This window comes from Moschus berezovskii, chromosome 8, assembly GCF_049115385.1.
Source record: "Moschus berezovskii isolate FMDL1 chromosome 8, NW_MosBer_1.0, whole genome shotgun sequence".
In the NCBI taxonomy this organism is placed as follows: domain Eukaryota; kingdom Metazoa; phylum Chordata; class Mammalia; order Artiodactyla; family Moschidae; genus Moschus; species Moschus berezovskii.
The window spans coordinates 53,108,138-53,130,057 of NC_142467.1; the positions used below are offsets into that span (position 1 = coordinate 53,108,138).

General features: G+C 39.7%; 1 protein-coding gene and 1 pseudogene across 1 annotated transcript in view; both read right to left on the minus strand.

Moving 5' to 3' along the window:
- Window positions 1–21,920, minus strand: part of STK32A (serine/threonine kinase 32A) — a 145,765-nt gene that overhangs the window by 67,332 nt on the left and 56,513 nt on the right. The window lies entirely within an intron of this gene.
- Window positions 7,553–7,888, minus strand: LOC148777059 (ubiquitin-conjugating enzyme E2 H pseudogene; annotated as a pseudogene).

Consider the following 21,920-nt stretch of genomic DNA (forward strand, 5'->3'; position numbering starts at 1 on the left):
GGATTAAGATAGAAACACAGGAAGTGCTTGGTAACAATGTGAGAAGTGTAGGAAGTGTTATTCTACACCTTCATGCAAGGACTGGCTGGGTATCTCTGCCACAGGTTTAATGGGCACCAGGATAGGTGCCTGGACCTGCGCGATTGGGTTCACAATCCTCCCAGCTGCACCACTACACATTATATCTATTGTGTTTGACAGGTTTTCAGGAAGTAAGCATATGCTAATAATATGTAATCCTGCCTGAGACCTACTGCACCTTAGGCTGCTGCTGCTGCGTCACTTCAGTCGTGTCCGACCCTGTGTGACCCTCTAGACGGAAGCCCACCAGGCTCCCCCATCCCCGGGATTCTCCAGGCAAGAACACTGGAGTGGGTTGCCATTTCCTTCAATGTGTGAAAGTGAAAAGTGAAAGTGAAGTCGCTCAGTCGTATCCGACCCCTAGCGTCCCCGTGGACTGCAGCCCACCAGGCTCCTCAATCCATGGGATTTTCCAGGCAAGAGTACTGGAGTGGCTTGCCATAGGCTATCCTCAGCTAATATAATAGAAACGATGATGGCTCATGGCATGTGAGCAGGGTCTTACTGGGATAGCTGGCAAATGAGGTAGGTGAGGACTGGGTACCAAAAGAAGAGAGAAGAGAGTGCTAGCCACGAGCATCACTGGATGCCCCTGGAAACAACCTAGGCAGAGTGGGTTCACATACAGACCAGTGACTGGCTGTGTTCCGCTCCCTGCTGGAGCAGGGTGGAGGTCCCCAAACTGGTCACAGACCAGAAAACTCCTCTCCCATTACTTCATTTAACTTTAAGTGGGGGACAAAGGTCTTATTAAATTCACCCTGAGTAAACAAACATTTTTTATTGTGACTTGGGCGAAGCTATATTTATCCAAAAAAAAAAAGGACTGATAAAGGTGTCGACTGTGGCAAGTTAACAACAGTGTTGGACCATGCAGGGGATGATTAATTAAAGAAAGAAGCAGCCCAGGCAAGAAGCACCACGCTTCCCTTGCTCAGCATGGTTTTAAATTTATTTAATCATGGAACCAGGTGTGGCTGTTAAAAATCCTCTTTCCCCTTTCACACATCAGATCTGAGGCCCTCTACCATAGATCCTAAACTCTCAGAGGGAGAGAAGATAAGTATTTTATTTCTAGAACTATATTCAGTAAAATATGTGAGCATAATGCAGTTTGGTAATAACTAGGATATGAAGGTTCATATCATACTCTGATTTTTTGTCAGCATAAAAGAGTAAGAGCTTCCCTATACCCTGGCCATTTATTCCATAGTCTCAGAGATGCACTTTTCATTACTTTGAAAATAATGCTATATCATGGCTTATTTATTTCTCAGTTGACAGCTCCAAAATTAGCAAGTCTGGTCCCCGTGCATGTGAAATGCATTGTAAAGTCTGCTCACTAAGAGAGGAGATGTGACAAAGGACTACCACCCTACCCCCTCCCAACCCCACCATATTGCGGCAGACTGTTCACAGCTCTCCGTATCATGCTGAAATCCTCCGGTCCGTTCTACACACCACGGTTATCTTTTTACAAGGTGAGTTTTATGTTCTCCAGCCTCAGGAATCCCCTTCACCTCTTTCCATGGTCTGCAGGACCCTATGTGGCCTGGCCCTGTTTACTTCCCCAGACTTTTCTTGAAGATCTGTTCCTTCCATTCCTCAGCTAGTAGTTCGTGCGCCTCCAGCCTTTGCAGACTGTGCTGTGGTGTGGCCTTGCCTGGCCTTGTGGTGTGGTCTCAGCCCAAGGGACACCTCTCACAGAAACATTTCTAATACTCCATGTGAAATCATGTCTCCCTGTTGTACACAATGCCATATTCTTGTGCACACAACTTTTCATAATTTGAAAGTATTTCCCTTCATTCTTTTGGATTAACTGCTTTCATTTCCACTCTGCCATCAACCAAATCAGTCACTCTCACCTGCTTAGAACTGGAGCTTTGGAAAGAACTATGGGGTTGGCCAAAAAGTTCATTCAGGTTTTCTATACACTGTCACGACGAACCTGAATGCACTTTTTGGCTAACTCAATAAAATATTTTCCCGTGGAGTGTTTTTTAAATTGTGAGTCATAATCCATTAATGGTTGTGAAGTCAGTTTGGTTGGTTTTAACAAGCACTTAAAAAAAAATAGCCTGAATAACATAAAATAAATGCTATTAACATGTAAGACTATAAGCATTGTTTGTGCATATAATGTGTGTCTCTCTGAGTATATCTCCTGGGTTGTGATGAAAAATATTTCTTCCTGTGGGTGACAGAGAAAAAAGCTTAAAAACCATAACATTAGGGGAGCTTGCTGTTTGTTCCAGAGCTATTGTGTCAAATCTGCATTGAGAATTTACCTGAGCAAGGGACAGTTCTGATGTCTCCATCTAGCAGAGCATGAAAAATGCAAGACAAATATCAGTTATTACTTTTAAAAGTTCTCCGCTTTGTAGAAAAAGATACTGATTCATCAGAGATGGAATCCATTTAGAAACACACAGTTAGAAAATGCAAACGGAAAATGCACAGGCTTTAGGCAGGCCTAGGTTTAAATATCAAATGTGAATTTAGAGCAAGTTCTTTAAAGGAAACTGAAACTCAGAGAGGATATTTGTACATAAAAAGCAAAGTAGATATAATGTTTGTAAAGTAATTAGCACAAAGTGTGGCACATAGCATGGTGGTAAGGAACTTGGCTCTGGGGTTAGACTGCTCGTGCTCAAATCCCCTTTTAAGGGGAGTTCTGCCTTTTAAGGTTTTTAAAACTGGATGCAGCAAGATATATAAGTCACCAGCATGTCCATCTATACTGGTACATACTTCACAGGGCTGTTGGCAGATAATACACATAAATTGCTTAAAACAGTACCTGGAAATACCTTGAAGATAGATATTATAATTACCTTTGTTTTTCCACCTATGAATGTAATATAGCTCTGGTATTAAGCAGATAACTGCTTAATACCATAACTTATTTTATGCGTTGTTTCCTATTATTTTACATAAAATGATTATATGAAGATATTTATTGACTGGCTTATAGCTGATTTATAATATTGTGTTAGTTTCAGGTCTACAGCAAAGATTTTCAGTTTATATATATATATATATATATATATATATATATATATATAGTGAAAGTTGCTCAGTTGTGTCTGACTCTTTGCAACCCCATGGTCTATAGCCAGCCAGGTTCCTCTGTTCATGGAATTTTCTAGGCTAGAATACTGGAGTGGGTAGGCGTTCCCTTCTCCAGGGGATCTTCCCAACCCAGGGGTTTAACCCAGGTCTCCCACATTGCAGGCAGATTTTTTACTGCCTGAGTCACCAGGGAAGCCCATATATAGGTATGTATGTATCTATATTCTCTTTTGATCCTTTCCCATTATGGTTTATTGTAAAATATTGAATATAGGTCCCTGTGCTACAAATCCTTGTTATCTATTTCATATATAGTAGTATGCATCTGTTAATTCTATACTCACAATTTATCCCTCCCCTGCCTCCCCTTTGGTAACCATAAGTTTATTTTCTATGTCTGTGAGTCTCTTTCTGTTTTGTAAATAAGTTCATTTGTACTACATTTTGGATTCCACATATAAGTGATATAATATTTGTCTTTCTGTGTCTGATTTCATTTAGTATGATAAACTCTAGGTCCATCCATGTTCCTGCAAACAGCATTACTGTATTCTTTTTTATGGCTGAGTAATATGCGATGAGTTGACTCACTGGAAAAGACTCTGATGCTGGGAAAGGTTGGGGGCGGGAGGAGAAGGGGACGACTGAGAATGAGATGGCTGGATGGCATCACCGACTCGATGGACATGAGTTTGAGTGAACTCCGGGAGTTGGTGATGGACAGGGAGGCCTGGCGTGCTGTGGTTCATGGGGTCGCAGACAGTTGGACACGACTGAGCGACTGAACTGAACTGAACTGAATATGCATTGCATGTGTATATATATACCACAACTTCTTTATCCATTCATCTGTTGATGGACACTTAGGTTGCTTCTATGTCTTGGTTATTATAAACAGTGCCACTATGAACATTGGGGTTTGTGTATCTGTTTGAATTAGAACTTTTGTCTTCTCTGGATATATGTCCAGAATTGGGATTGCTGGATCATATGGTAACTCTATTTTTAGTTTTTGAAGGAACCTCCATACTATTTCCCATGGTGGCTGCACAAATTTACATTCCCACTAACAGTGTAGGAGGGTGCCCTTTTATGAGTATCAGTTCAGTTCAGTTCAGTCGCTCAGTCGTGTCCGACTCTCCGCGACCCCATGAATCACAGCACTCCAGGCCTCCCTGTCCATCACCAACTCCCGGAGTTCACTCAAACTCATGTCCACAGAGTCGGTGATGCCATCCAGCCATCTCATTCTCTGTCGTCCCCTTCTCCTCCCGCCCCCAACCTTTCCCAGCATCAGAGTCTTTTCCAGTGAGTCAACTCGTCGCATGAGGTGGCCAAAGTATTGCAGTTTCAGCTTTAGCATCATGCATTGTCAATGGTATCAGTTCAGTTCAGTTGCTCAGTCGTGTCCGACTCTCCGCGATCCCATGAATTACAGCACGCCAGGCCTCCCTGTCCATCACCAACTCCTGGAGTTCACTCAAACTCATGTCCACAGAGTCGGTGATGCCATCCAGCCATCTCATTCTCCGTCGTCCCCTTCTCCTCCCACCCCCAACCTTTCCCAGCATCAGAGTCTTTTCCAGTGAGTCAACTCGTCGCATGAGGTGGCCAAAATATTGCAGTTTCAGCTTTAGCATCAGTCCCTCTAATGAACATCCAGGATTGATCTCCTTTAGAATGGACTGGTTGGATCTCCTTGCAGTATAAGGGACTCTCAAGAGTCTTCTCCAACACCACAGTTCAAAAGCATTGATTCTTCGGTGATCAGCCTTCTTCACAGTCCAACTCTCACATCCATATATGACCACGGGAAAAACCATGGTATAATCAACATGATTCCATTAATTGAGCTCTTACTATGTTCTGATACCATGCTAGTTACTTTATGTATTATTGTACTTAATTGTTACTATAAACATATGAGGTAAATAATATCTTTATCATCATTTTTACTGATAGTAGCAATTCAGGTTTTTTTCCCATGGAGAGTCAAGACTATGGTTTTTCAAGTGGTCATGTATGGATGTGAGAGTTGGCCTATAAAGAAAGCTAAGTGCAGAATTGATGCTTTTGAACTGTGGTGTTGGAGAAGACTCTTGAGAGTCCCTTGGACTGCAAGGGTATTCAACCAGTCCATCCTAAAGGAGATTAGTCCTGGGTGTTCGTTGGAGGGACTGATGTTGAAGATGAAACTCCAATACTTTGGCCACCTAATGTGGAAAGCTGACTCATTGGAAAAGACCCTGATGTTGGGAAAGATACAGGGCAAGAGAAGGGGATGACAGAGGATGAGATGGTTGGATGGCATTACCGACACAATGGACATGGGTTTGGGTAGACTCCAGGAGTTGATGATGGACAGGGAGGCCTGGCCGTGGTGCAGTTCATGGGATTACAAAGAGTTGGACACGACTGAGCGACTGAACTGAAGAGTCACTTTGGGTAAAAGAACCATTATTTGTTCCAATTGTTCAGTTCAGTTCAGTCATGTCCAACTCTCCGCGACCCCATGAATCACAGCACGCCAGGCCTCCCTGTCCATCATCAACTCCTGGAGTCCACCCAAACCCATGTCCATCGAGTCGGTGATGCCATCCAGCCATCTCATTCTCTGTCGTCCCCTTCTCCTCCTGCCCCCAACCTTTCCTAGCATCAGAGTCTTTTCCAATGAGTCAACTCGTCGCATGAGGTGGCCAAAGTATTGGAGTTTCAGCTTTAGCATCAGTCCTTCCAATGAACACCCAGGACTGATCTCCTCCAGAATGGACTGGTTGGATCTCCTTGCAGTCCAAGGGACTCTCAAGAGTCTTCTCCAGCACCACAGTTCAAAAGCATCAATTCTTCGGCGATCAGCTTTCTTCACAGTCCAACTCTCACATCCATACATGACCATGGGAAAAACCATAGCCTTGACTAGATGGACCTTGGTTGGCAAAGTAATGTCTCTGCTTTTTAATATACTATCAAGGTTGGTCATAACTTTCCTTCCAAAGAGTAAGCGTCTTTTAATTTCATGGCTGCAATCAGCATCTGCAGTGATTTTGAAGCCCCCAAAAATTAAGTCTGACACTGTTTCCACTGTTTTTCCATCTATTTCCCATGAAGTGATGGGACCAGATGCCATGATCTTTGTTTTCTGAATGTTGAGCTTCAAGCCAACCTTTTCACTCTCCTCTTTCAATACTTATTTTAAATTTAGAACGTGCTTTGGGTCTACGATACCCGTTTACCACTCCCACAAGAAGACGATGACAGACTGCAGCCAAGAGCAGCAGAAGGGAACACACAGTCAAAACATGAGCAACAGGACCCGGGGGCACAGCCACCAGCAGGGTCTTTTTCCTGAGTCTAACGGTCCACTGAGACACTGCCCAAGGGGGAGCAAGCTCGTGGAAGGTGAAGATTAAATGTGCAATCTCAGTATGATGCACACACACCAAAAAAATAAATAAATAAATAACAACCACCAACATCCCAAAACCTCGAAACAAAACCCCCACAACCATCCTTATTAGTCCAGGGCAATGGTCTCACAGTGGCCAACAGCACGATGAGAATGGGACTCTGCCAGATGAGAGGAAACCTCTTGCCAGTCACTTTTCTCCTGTCTTAGCCTCTCAAAAAATGGTCTGGAACACAAGTTCTATCCCCAAGAAAAAGAATCGGATTCAGAAAATATTTCCAAAAGGCTCCAAAGCAAAAAAAAGAAAAAACCACTTGTGGCTACAGGGCCTGGTAGCAAGGAGGACAGAAATCTACTTATAGAAATGTACTTAAAATCCAAGTCGAGAAAGTTGTTTTAAGTTTCAATGCTCCAGTGAACTCCTTGTTTTATACTGTTACTCCACAGAAGTGGGGCCACCTAGCATGCACAGGAAGCAGCAGCTCTGATCCTGATGTGGCTGGCTCTAAATGCTCCCACAGCAGGCCTTTTCCTCCCCAATTTTTTCCTTTCTGTTTTGAAAAAGCCCTACTCTGTCTTCACATCCAAAAGCTAGTTGGTTTTGGTTTATTTCTTTGGAACCATCGATAAAAGAAGCAACTTTTTCCTGTTATTTTGACTCATGCCTATCTGAGCAGCTATTCCTTTTGACAGTTCAGTAGCACACAGCCTGACATGGTCAAATGGACTTATGAATGCATGCATATGGACCACATATTGCTACCAAAATGGAATGTGGGCATATGCTATGCACCTCAGGTTGAGAAATGACCAAGAAATCAAGATCTAAAGGGTGATACATTATATATATATTTTTATATCTATCTCAATGCTATTATTGATCAAACCTTGTTTAGCAGTAAGAAATTGCTTTGTTTAAATATGAATATTATAGTCTGCTTCACATGGTTAGGAAATAATAGCCTTTCTGAAAAGCAGGTGCTTTTTCTACTACGGCTCCATGTCCTGGGCCTCATCTTCCAAAAAGTCAGACATAGAAGTCTCCAAAGAGCTGGCTCTGGTGCCCTCTTCCTGCTCTTTCAGTGCCTCCTCCATTGCATGTTTCTGGATGCACTCTTTAATTTTCTGCTTGTATTCTGGTAGATGGAGGTACACAGCTGCAGCATCACCATTGAGAGGATCTTTCAGGTTGCAGTAGGCCAACAACTGGGGTAGGAGGACTCAGATATATTAGTAAGATCATAAAGAGCTGTCCAAGTTGATTAATTATATCTGGACACACAGTTCCTGATGCTTCATCAATGGTGGATGGAAAATTTTATTCATGACTCCTATAGAAGGTGATTTAAAAGGGTATTTATCAGGAAGATCCACTCTAACTTTCCATACTCCGCCTTCATATGGTGTTCCTTGTGGTCCATAAAACTTCCCTACAAATTAATTGAGTCCTCCTAGGATGGTAACCTCATGCTTACCCTCAATGCTCTTGCTTTTAAATCCTGGGACTATTGTCCTCCTATCTCAGACACATATGATTTTAAAGCGGCTCTGCTTTCTTTTGTCAGAAAGGAGGAAGGTGGGGAAAGAAGGCCAGTGCATCTTTGCCTTTCTTCATCTTCTACTTGCAATTCAGGTTTAATTCTCAAAAAAACAGCGAACCAAATCCATCAACATATTCAAAAAGTTATACACTATGACCAAATGGGATTAATATATGAAAAATCAATGAATATAAGCATCATATGAACGGAATAATGGACAAAACATTATGATCATCTGAATAGACACAGGAAAAGCATGTGACAAAATACAACAGTCATTCATGATAAAAACTCTCAACAAACTTGAAACAGAAGGGAGCTTCCTCAATCTGATAAAGGGTATCTGCAATAAAACCTACAGTGAATATTATACTTAATAGGGAAAGATTGAATACTTTCCCTCTAAGATCAGAAACAAGCCAAGAACACCTCCTTTCACTTCTATTCAGTATAGTACTGAAGATTCTAGCCAGTGCAAGGAAGGAAAGATGGGAGGGACGGAAGGAAGGATAAAGGAAGCAAAGAAAGGAGGAAAGAATATTAGAAAGGAAGAAGTGAAATTTCCTTTAATTACAGAAAACATGATTCTGCATACAGAAAATCATAAGGGAATTACAAAAAAATAACTATTAGAATAAACAAGATAGCAAGGTTTTTGGATACAAGACCAATACACAAAAATCAATTGTATTTTTCTCTTAAGCAGTGAGCAAAATGGAAGTAAAATTAAGAATACAACTGCATTCAGAAAAGTTCAAAAATAATAAAATACTTAGGAATAAATTTAGCAAAGAAGAGCAAGACATACAGGGAAAATCACAAAACTTCCCTTAGGGAAATTAAAGGTCTAAATAACTAGAGAAACATTCCGTGTTCATAGATTAAAAGACTCAAATATTGTTAACATGTCAGTTATACTGAAATTTATATCTAAAGTCAGTGCAATTCCTATCGAATTCCCAGCAGGCTTTTTGTTTTTGTGTGAATGGACATGCATCTCTTAAATTTATAAAGAAATTTAAAATACTTAGAATGGCCAAAATAATTTTGAAGAAAAAATAAAATCAGAGGCCTTTTACCTCCCAATTTCTAGATGTACTATAAAGGTATAGTTATCAACACAGTTTGGTACTGGCATTAGGAAAGAGGTATAGGTCAATGGAACAGAACTAAGAGCTCAGAAATATATCTTTATAGTCAATTCATTTTTGACTGTGATGCCAGGAAAAGACCATAGGTTAATAAAATGGTGCTGAGACAATTAGATATTCACATCCAAAAATGATGAGCTTAAAGCCACACCATGCATAACAATAATGCAAATAGATCACCAATGGAAATGTAAGTGCCAACACAACAAAACTTTTAGAGTAAAACATAGGACACAATCCTTGAGACTTTGGATTAAACAAAGCTTTCCTAGATACAATACTAGAAGCAAGGTCTATAAAAAAATTGCTAAATTAGATCATCTAAATTTTTGCACTTTGCAAAAGATGCCATTAAGAAGATGACAAAGTAAGCAACAGACTAAGAGAGAATATTTGCCAAATATGTAACAGATAAAGGATTATACCCAGAATTTACAAAGGACTACTACCACTCAAAAATAATACGACCCCCAAAAAAGTGGGCAAAGATATGAACAGACATTTCACTAAAGAAGATATACATGAAAAGATGCCTAATATTATTAGGCATTAGAGAAATGGAAACTAAAACCACAAATGCCATGCTCATTTGAATGACTGCAATAAATAAGACAGACAATAACAAATGTTGGCTCTAGGATGCAGAGAAAAGGGAACACTCAAACATTGCTGGTGGAAATGTAAATGGTGCAGTCACTTTGGAGAACAGTTTGTGAATCTCTCAAAAAGGTAAACATTAAATTACCATATCATCTAGCAGTTCCACTTTTAGTTATCTATCCAAGAGAAATAAAATCACATTTCCATGCAAAGACCTGTACACAAATATTCATTGCAGCTTTATTCATAATTGCCAAAAACTAGAGAAAAACTAAATGTCCATCAACTGGTGAAGGGACAGACAAAATGTGGTACGTCCATACAGTGATATGCTATTCAGCACTAAAAAGGGACAAATTAATAGCACAGAGTACATCATGGATGAACCCCATAAACATTATGCTACATGAAAGAAGCCAGACACAAGAGATTACATATTTGTAACTCTATTTATATGAAACTGTCAGAAAAGGCAAATTTATAGATACAGAAAGTAGATTATTAGTTACCTGGGGCTCAAGGTGGGAACGGGGTTTAACTCAGTGGGAACAAGGGATCTTATTGGGGGGCTAAAAGGTTCTAAAACTGATTTATGGTGATGGTTGCACCACTCAGTAAAATTACTGAGGATCACTGAACTGCACACATGAAATGGGTGAATTTTATGATGTGTATATTACACTTCAAGAAAATTGTTGTGAAAAAAAACATCAAATAGGGGAAAAAAAGACGGTGGTGTAGAGAGGTTAAATATTTGCTCATGAACCACGTTAGGATATTGTGGAGGCAGGATTGCATCTAAACCCAAGTAGTTAACACACATGTTGTGTGCATAGCGACCAATAAACTTCATGAGATGAAAAGCATCTAAAGTTTATTAAAAAATCCTGTTGGGGAGTAGAAGACTTATTTAAACACCCTTCAGTTTAACTCTCAACATTCAATCTGCATGCCCCTTGGGTAATTTCATTCCAATGGTGGGATATTTCTGGTGTTCACCCAGAGATCTCTAGAAGTGTTTTTAAGAATCACTGTTGTGCTGTGCACTAAAACAATTAATTAATCTGTGTTTTTTACACTCTGACCAAGGAGTGCCCACAATAGGCTTTTCAGAGTTTCGTAAAAGCATTAGCCCTTGTAAGAAGAGATCCCTGAGGAATGAGCTAAGAGGAGGTAAGGGCGCATTGTCCCATCTATGAAGTACAAATTGGAAGTTTAAAACCTTTCTTTGGAGTACTGGCCATCATATTTCTCCTCTTGTGGCTCTGTAGTAATTTTCCAAAGTGTGTCTACTGTGAAACTTACGAAAAATAAAACCAAACTAGTATTGTGCTGGCCAAAATTTTGTTTGGGATTTTCCATAAGATATTTTAGACAAACTCGAATGAACTTTTTGGTCATCTCAATATTATTCATGAATTTGCCATGACAACACTGAAAACCTAATATTCATAAAAGTCAGATTTCAACAGTTTATAAATAATTATGCCCAGTTTTTTGGGGGGGTGTGTGTGTATGTGTGTTTATGTTTGAATTGAAATGCCACGGCATGCACAATAAGCTGAAAGAAAGGTTAGTCGCTAGGGTAACATGGGAACTAAATTAAGAAAAGAATCTAAATTTGCTTTGGTATCATTTAAGAGGGAGAGAATTTATACACCTAGTGTGTCAGAGTGAGAAGACTTTCATCAAGGCTTGATGCGAGCCACTGTCAGTGAGAATGTGGAGAACGGGGCACTCATGCGCTCAGGAGGGAAGGTAGTTTGGTAAGAGTGCCTTTGAGGACAATTTGAAAATACCTCTTGAAAAAACACATGGTATTTGACCCTATAATTTCACTGCTGGAAAATTTCACCATAGACACACTTGAAAAATTACACCAGGATATAAGGATACATAGGACATTACATAAAATAAAAAACAATTTGCATAACCATTAATAGGGAAGCATATGAATAAATTATAGTATATTCATGTTACTGATTATACAGCAATTTTTAAAAAATGAGGCAAATCTATATTCTGATAGGAAAAGATTTTCAAAAGATACAATGATGGGACGATGCATTGCAGGACATGGATGCTCAGTGTATAGAAAAGTATATAGTAAAAAAAAGGATATACAAACACAAAAGGAAAAGGAACACTTTACACACATATGCTGGTATACACATAAAATCTTTTCGAAAATAAGGTAACCAGGTATCTAAGTAGTAAGATTATGTCATTTTATTTTTATATTTAGAAGGCCTAATAAACTCAACAAAAATATTTCTACTTTGATATGCCTAATATATTCTGTCTCCTTGCAGTCAGAAATAAATAAGCCCCAGAAATCTAGTACACAGTATAGTGAGTATAGAAAATAGTATTGTATTATAATCAATAAACTTGCTAAGAGATTAGAACTTAATGATTTCAATCACTAAAAAAAGAGATCATTATGTGACACAACAGAAGTGCTGATTATCACAACAGCAACCATATTATAATACATAAATGTGTCAAGTTAACATGTTGTACACTTAATATTGCACAATATTAGATGTCAAATATATTTCAATTAAAAAAAGAAAAAATCATTTATGTTGTCTTGGCTCATCAGGAAAGGAACTAACACAGACCTGTCAGCTTCTAATCTATACTAACGACCTAGAAGTTTTCATCAAATACTCAGTGTTCACAAATCACTGATTATTCTATAAATGTCTGCTTTTAGAAAGAATTTTCTATAGAATATTTGGGTCCTTAACATGGATTCAGACAAGGTCCATACTTTGTCCTCGGTTTATGTGCTGTTTTTATTCTAAAGCTTTCTTATCCAAACTCTTCTTTACTTTTATTCCTAGTAATTTTTTATTGAAGAAATTAAATCATTTCTGCTGAAACAGTTGCAAAGTCTGAATTTTGCTGTATGCATTTCTGGCATGTCTTTCTCTGTTTCACAGCTCTGTATTTTGCAAAAATTGGTGATTAGATCTTAAGGTTTGCCAGATTCAGGTTTGACTGGGCAGGGTTGCTGGGTGGGGTGGGGCAAGACTACTTCACAGGTGGAGGTGTGTACTTTGATCAGAAGGTATATAATTGATAAGTCTGTCTTCTCATGGTGTTATCAATCACTAATCACTTGAATGCCCAGATCCAAAGATTCTTAGAGGTTGTAATATTCGAGTTATATCATTTCTCCTTTTTATTTTAGCTAGAGTGCTTTTATACAGAGAAATAGGCTTTCATCAAGTATTTGGTTACTTAAGGTATAGAACATATAGGAAAGGTAAAACAAATGCTGAGGTCTTTTATTTATCACTTTTCAAAATGATTTGTTGGTTTCCTAGAATCCTCCCAAAGCAATCAGTAAGTTTTTTTTAATCATAATGATATCATGGGTATGATGTTATCACTCTTACTGATGTCTGTTCTTTGGCCTTTGGAACATAGCCAAGTTGGATCATGTGTTATTTTGAAATGACCCTTGTAGGTTTTGATACAGGGAGGCCTGGCGTGCTGTGATTCATGGAGTCGTGGAGAGTCGGACACGACTGAGCGACTGAACTGAACTGAACTGAACAGAACAGCTATCATAAGACTTTCTGATATGAAAAGATATTCATAGTGATCTTGTACATTTCCTCCTCCAGACTGAGTGACAGAAGTGTTTGCTGCAATTGGGTTGTCATTGCCACTAGGTCTTTTCAATGGGCAGAGTTAGGAATAGATATAAATACTTGATATAAGTATAGGTATTTTATATATATATATATATATATATACACGTGTGTATATATATGTATATGTTTATATATATATATGCTTCTCAGGTGGCACAAGTGGTAAAAAAAAAAAAAACCTACCTACCAATACAGGAGACCTAAGAGACCTGGGTTTGATCCCTGGGTTGGGAAGATCCCCCTAGAGGAGGGCATGGCAACCCACTCCAGTATTCTTCCCTGGAGAATCCCATGGACGGAGGAGGCTGGTGGGCTACAGTCCATAGACTCGCAAAAAGAAGGACACGACTGAAGAGACTTAGTAAGCATACACACATAATATATATATGTATTTACACAAAAATAATTGAAGGTAAATGTGCCATAAATTCATAGTGACATTTTCAATTTATATTCAAGAATATAGCAACTCTTAATCTTATCAGTATTATAGCAGTAACTCCCTTCTTCCTTACTGAAAATCCAGATTCTCAAAGATTTTGAGACCTCTCAAGGTTTTAACATATTACCCACCATGCTGTTTGCTTTATCCCATAATATTTGTAAAACATTTTCAGAAAAGCAATATCAACATTCAGTTCAGTTCAGTTCAGTTCAGTTGCTCAGTTGTGACCGACTCTTTGCGACCCCATGAATCACAGCATGCCAGGCCTCCCTGTCCATCACCAACTCCCGGAGTTCACTCAAACTCATGTCCATCGAGTTGGTGATGCCATCCAGCCATCTTATTCTCTGTCGTCCCCTTCTCCCGCCCCCAATACTTCCCAGCATCAGATTACCTTCAACAATACTATTACTGAAAACACTTTAAGCAATTGCTATTCTTTTTTGCCATTACAGCATAATTACACTAAAAGTCACTGAAAGTCACTTGAAATAGTACATTTCTGTGTGGTTATACGGCAAAACCAGACAGAGGCTTGGCTTCATTTGTTGCACTATTCATTCCATTTAAGGGGATTGTTTTTAAAACTTCATTTTGTTTTATAGTTGCATAAAATATTTATGTATTTTATGAAGTCAAAGTCAAGTCTACAAAACCAGGTATATTGAGAAAAAGTCAATATACCTCTCCATTTTAATACCTCCATTCATTTATTCAGTTCAGTTCAGTTCAGTTCAGTCGCTCAGTCGTGTCCAACTCTCTGTGACCCCATGAATTACAGCACGCCAGGCCTCCCTGTCCATCACCAACTCCCGGAGTACACTCAAACTCATGTCCACAGAGTCGGTGATGCCATCCAGCCATCTCATTCTCCGTCGTCCCCTTCTCCTCCCGCCCCCAACCTTTCCCAGCATCAGAGTCTATTCCAGTGAGTCAACTCGTCGCATGAGGTGGCCAAAATATTGCAGTTTCAGCTTTAGCATCAGTCCCTCTAATGAACATCCAGGATTGATCTCCTTTAGAATGGACTGGTTGGATCTCCTTGCAGTATAAGGGACTCTCAAGAGTCTTCTCCAACACCACAGTTCAAAAGCATCGATTCTTCGGCGATCAGCTTTCTTCACAGTCCAACTCTCACATCCATACATTGCTGCTAAGTCACTTCAGTCGTGTCCGACTCTGTGTGACCCCATAGACGGAAGCCCACCAGGCTCCCCCTTCCCTGGGATTCTCCAGACAAGAACACTGGAGTGGGTTGCCATTTCCTTCTCCAATGTGTGAAACCGAAAAGTGAAAGTGAAGTCGCTCAGTCGTGTCCGACCCTTAGCGACCCACGGACTGCAGCCTACCAGGCTCCTCCATCCATGGGATTTTCTAGGCAAGAGTACTGGAGTGGCTTGCCATTGCCTTCTCCGTACATTAATAACTTCTAAAAAATATTTTTGTGGTAAAATACATATAACATAATATTTACCATATTAACCACTTCAAGTGTATAATTCAGTGACATTAAATACATTCACAATGTTGTGTAATCATCACCATGACCTATTTCCAAAACTTTCTCTTCACCCTGAACAAGAATTCTACCCATTAAAACAATACGTTGCAATACTCCCTCTCTAATCCCTGGTAACCTCTGTTTCTACCTGTATGTATTTGTCTATTTTAGGTACCTCATGTAAACGGAATTTTGTATCAGGCTTATTTCACTTAGCATAATGGTTGGGGGCGGGAGGAGAAGGGGACAACCGAGAATGAGATGGCTGGATGGCATCACCGACTCTGTGGACATGAGTTTGAGTGAAATCCAGGAGTTGGTGATGGATAGGGAGGCCTGGCGTGCTGTGATTCATGGGGTCACGGAGAGTCGGACACGACTGAGCGACTGAACTGAACTGAATGTTTTCAAGGTTTATTCACGCAGTATCTGTCAGAATTTCATCCCTTTTTAGGCTGAATAATATCCTGCTGTATGCATATAACACCGTTTGTTTTTCCATTCATCTGTTGACAAACATTTGGGTTGTTTCTACCTTTTGATGACTGTGACAAGTGCCGCTATGAATATTGGTATACAAGTATCTGAGTCCCTTTCAAATATTTTAGCATTATCTTAGGATTGGAACCACTAGATTGCATGGTAATTCTATGTTTAACTTTTTAAGAAGTGAAAGTGATAGTTGCTCAGTCGTGTCTGACTCCTTGTGACTTAATGGACTGTAGCCCGCCAGGCTCCTCTGTCCATGGAATCCTCAAGGTAAAAATACTGGAATGGGTAGCCATTCGCTTCTCCAGGGCATCTTCCTGACTCAGGGATTGAACCCTGGTCTCCTGCATTACAGGCAGATTCTTTACCATCTGAGCTAGCAGGGAAGCCCTTTTTAAGGAACTGCCAAACCACTTTTCACAGTGACTGCAACATTACATTCCCACCAGCAATGCACTCGTTCTAATTACTTCTTATCTTGCCAACACTTTTTACATTCCAATTTTTAAGTAGTAGCCATTCTAATTGGTGTGAAGTGGTATATCATGGTTCTATGAAGACCTACAAGACCTTTTAGAACTAACACCCAAAAAAGATGTCCTTTTCATTATAGGGGACTGGAATGCAAAAGTAGGAAGTCAAGAAACACCTGGAGTAACAGGCAAATTTGAACTTGGAGCATGGAATGAAGCAGGGCAGAGGCTAATAGAGTTTTGCCAGGAGAACGCACTGGTCATAGCAAACACCCTCTTCCAACAACACAAGAGAAGACTCTACACATGGATATCACCAGATGGTCAACACCGAAATCAGATTGATTATATTCTTTGCAGCCAAAGATGGAGAAGCTCTATACAGTTAGCAAAAACAAGACCAGGAGCTGACTGTGGCTCAGATCATGAACTCCTTATTGCGAAATTCAGACTTCAATTGAAGAAACTAGGGAAAACCACTAGTCCATTCAGATATGACCTAAATCAAATCCCTTATGATTATACAGTAGAAGTGAGAAATAGATTTAAGGGACTAGATCTGATAGATAGAGTGCCTGATGAACTATGGATGGAGGTTCGTGACATTGTACAGGAGACAGGGACCAAGACCATCCCCATGGAAAAGAAATGCAAGAAAGGAAAAGGGCTGTCTGAGGAGGCCTTACAAATAGCTGTGAAAAGAAGAGAAGCGAAAAGCAAAGGAGAAAAGGAAAGATATAAGCATCTGAATGCAGAGTTCCAAAAAATAGCAAGGAGAGATAAGAAAGCCTTCCTCAGTGATCAGTGCAAAGAAATAGAGGAAAACAACAGAGTAGGAAAAACAAGAGATCTCTTCAAGAAAATTAGAGATTCCAAGGGAACATTTCATGCAAAGATGGGCTCAATAAAGGACAGAAATGGTGTGGACCTAACAGAAGCAGAAGATATTAAGAAGAGATGGCAAGAATACACAGAAGAACTGTACAAAAAAGATCTTCACGACCAAGATATTCATGATGGCGTGATCACTTACATAAAGCCAGACATCTTGGAATGTAAAATCAAGTGGGCCTTAGAAAGCATCACTACGAACAAAGCTAGTGGAGGTGATGGAATTCCAATTGAGCTATTCAAATCCTGAAAGATGATGCTGTGAAAGTACTGCACTCAATTTGCCAGCAAATTTGGAAAACTCAGCAGTGGCCACAGGACTGGAAAAGGTCAGTCTTCATTCCAATCCCAAAGAAAGGCAATGCCAAAGAATGCTCAAACTACCGCACAATTGCACTCATCTCACACGCTAGTAAAGACATGCTCAAAATTCTCCAAGACAGGCTTCAGCAATATGTGAACTGTGAACTTCCAGATGTTCAAGCAGGTTTTAGAAAAGGCAGAGGCAGCAGAGATCAAATTGCCAACATCCGCTGGATCATGGAGAAAGCAAGAGAGTTCCAGAAAAACATCTATTTCTGCTTCCTTGACTATGCCAAAGCCTTTGACTGTGTGGATCACAATAAACTGTGGAACATTCTGAAAGAGATGGGAATCCCAGACCACCTGACCTGCCTCTTGAGAAACCTGTATGCAGGTCAGGAAGCAACAGTTAGAACTGGACATGGAACAACAGACTGGTTCCAAATAGGAAAAGGAGTACATCAAGGTTGTATATTGTCACCCTGCTTATTTAACTTATATGCAGAGTACATCATAAGGAACGCTGGGCTGGAAGAAGCACAAGCTGGAATCAAGATTGCCGGGAGAAATATCAATAACCTCAGATATGCAGATGACACCACCCTTATGGCAGAAAGTGAAGAGGAACTCAAAAGCCTCTTGATGAAAGTGAAAGAGGAGAGTGAAAAGGTTGGCTTGAAGCTCAACATTCAGAAAACAAAGATCATGGCATCTGGTCCCATCACTTCATGGGAAATAGATGGGGAAACAGTGGAAAGTGTCAGACTTTATTTTTTTGGGCTCCAAAATCACTGCAGATGCTGATTGCAGCCATGAAATTAAAAGACGTTTACTCCTTGGAAGGAAAGTTATGACCAACCTAGACAGCATATTAAAAAGCAGAGATATTACTTTGCCAACAAAGGTCCGTCTAGTCAAGGCTATGGTTTTTCCAGTAGTCATGTATGGATGTGAGAGTTGGACTGTGAAGAAAGCTGACCACCGAAGAATTGATGCTTTTGAACTGTGGTGCTGGAGAAGACTCTTGAGAGTCCCTTGGACTGCAAAGAGGTCCAATCAGTTCATCCTAAAGGAGATCAGTCCTGGGTGTTCATTGGAATGACTGATGCTGAGGCTGAAACTCCAATACTTTGGCCACCTCCAGCGAACAGTTGACTCATTGGAAAAGACCCTGATGCTGGGAGGGATTGGGGGCAGGAGGAGAAGGGGACGACAGAGAATGAGATGGATGGATGGCATCACCGACTTGATGGACATGAGTTTGAGTGAACTCTGGGAGTTGGTGATGGACAGGGAGGCCTGGTGTGCTGTGATTCATGGGGTCGCAAAGAGTTGGACACGACTGAGCAACTGAACTGAACTGAGTCCCAATGATGTTGAACATCTTTTCATGTGCATATCTTCTTTGTCAAAATGTCTATTCTATTCTAACCTTTTGTCCATTTTCCAATTGTTTTATCTCTTTTTATTATTGTGTTGTAAGAATGGTTTACATATTTTAGATGCAAGTCCCTTATCAGATATGTGATTTACAAATATTTTTCCCACTTTTAACTTTCTTGATGATGTCTTTGAACAACAAAAGTTTTAAATTTTGATGGTGTCCAATTTATCTGTATTTTTCTTTTATTAGTTTTGCTTTTGGTGTCATATCTAAAAAACTATTGCCTAATCCAAGATGACAAAGATCTACTCCAATTTTTTAGAATAATAATTTTTATGGTTTTAGTTCTTTAGGTCTATTACCTCTTTTGAGTTCATTTTTGTTAGTGTGAAGTAGGGGTTCTTTGCATTTGAATATTGCATTGTCCCAGCACCATTTGTTGAAAAGACTGTTTACCCATTTAATTTTCTTGGCTCCCTGATAAACGAAGCGTTTGTTTTTAGACTCTCAACTCAGTTTTATGTCTGTCATTATGCGCCTTCTACACTATCTTGATTATTGCAGCTTTGGATTAAGTTTTGAAATCATCTGTGAGCCCTCCAACTTTGTTCTTTTGAGACTGTTTTAGCCATTCCTTTGAATTTCTTGAGTTTCAGATCCCTTGAAGTTGTATATGAGTTTTAAGATCAGCTTGCCATTATTTTTTCTTTTTTCCCAAAGAATCTAGCTGAGATTTTGATAGGGATATAGATAGAATCTGTAGATCAACTTGAGGTCACACTGCTTTTTCCACTTAAAGGTATATTCTAGACAACTTTGACTCATTGTATATAGTATATATATTAATAGTATATAGAGATACTTGCATGTATTCAATCCCTATTGAGGAACTATGGTCCCACATGCTGCAGGGTATGGCCAAAAATTAGAAAAAATAACATATATCTAAAATTCATAAACATGGAAAATTTAGAATTTACATAGATCTTTTTGGAAGTGCACAGAATGAATGTGAGTACTACCATGTAATAGTTATGGTAAATGTTCATGAAAACTTCCTTTTTCACCAGAGGAAATTTTTATGCACATCTCAGGAGACAGCTTCACTCCCTGGTGGCTCAGGTGGTAAAGAATCCACCTGCAATGCGGGAGACCTGGGTTTGATCCCTTGGTTAGGAAGATCCCTTGGGGGAGGGTATAGCAACCAACTCCAATATTATTGCCTAGAGAATCCCCATGGACAGAGGAGCCTGGCAGGCTATAGTCCATAGGGTTGCAAAGAATCGGACACGACTGAGTGACTAAGCACAGCATAGCACAGGAGACATAAAGACTCAGATTTCATTTATCCTTTACTTTAGCCTTTCCTAACCTCTTCTCACCAAATACAAATAAGATGTTAATCCTCTTTGTAATTTCAGAGCACCCAGTCATTTCTCTGTTACAGAACACTCCAGAAACCTAGCTAAATATGCTCACTTTGTATTGTATTATAACCATTCTTTGTTTTTTTGACCTGAATTCCTCATTTGAACACTTTGAGGAATTTATGCTTTCCTCATTCCATCCATCAGCAACCTCAGCATCCAAATAGCTTGGTATATGATGAGCACTTGTTTATTCAATAACCATTTTACACCTAATTATTATATGTTTATTATACAAGGTACTGAGGCTAAAAGAGCAAATCAAGGATCATGGTTTCCTTCTTCTTAAATCTAATCATCTACAAAACAAATATTTGCACAAATATCTAGTTATAAAACATGATAAGGGCTGTGAAGGAAAAGTATAGGATACTGTGCTAGAAACTAACAGAAGGACCTGACTTTGATTGCAGGGCTCGTAAAAACCTCAGAGATAGTAATACACACACTTACTTGCCTGATTCAAACCATAAACTATAGCCTCCAAGAAAATGAACCAAAATCCATAATTTATACAATGACAAAGATTGTAGATGAATTTTAAACACCACACCTAAGACATTGCAGATTATTTTCCTGACATTATTTTCTTGACATGATGTAGTAGCTGATTTTCCTCCAGCTCTGACCTCTCTCTAGACAGAGCTTTAAATGCTATTCTGTGATCCATCAGCTCATCCGGACTGGCTCTGGAAATGTTATTTATGAAGTTTCTCTGGGGAAAAATATGACTATTATTATCTTCTACAGAATCTCCTGAGATAGTACCTCAGAGATTACTCTAGCCAGTAAACAAGCAAAGGGGAATAACAACATCTCACCGCCGCCCCCAACCCCTAGCCATGTAAAAGGAAAAGGCAAGACCCATGCTCAGATGATAATGAGGGACCATTAAATTATATTCTTAACCCATAAAATTTTTCAGGGGTCCAGAGAAAAAATATCAGAAGTTAACACTTTTTGTGCTTCAGGAGAATTGTAGACTGCCTGAAGAGAGACACTCTGCTAAGTCACTTCAGTCGTGTCCGACTCTGTGTGACCCCATGACGGAAGCCCACCAGACACTCTAAGTGGGATGAATTCAGGTCACTGATGGGTCACCAGTTACCACCTATGATTCAAAAAGTGGCTGGACAGGCCCTGACAGGGCTGAGAGGGTTCCAGGATATGCTGAGTCATGTATTTTGATTGACGATTTCTCCAGTGGATGAAGTGGAGAGAGAAAAAGTTCATCTGGCACCTGCTATTGTCTGTTCCTTTGCCTCTTTAGCCAGAAAAGCAATTTATGTCCTTACTGACCTAGCTGTCCCTGTCTCAACATTCCAGGGCTAAGAGAGGACATCCCAGCCCTGCTACCAAATACAGAGATCCTTACTTGTCCTCCGTGCAATTCTCATTTATAATGATTCCCATTTCCCTTCACAGTCAAACTAGACCAACATTCAGAAATGTTTTGATCTCATGAGGCTTTCCATCCATCTCCAG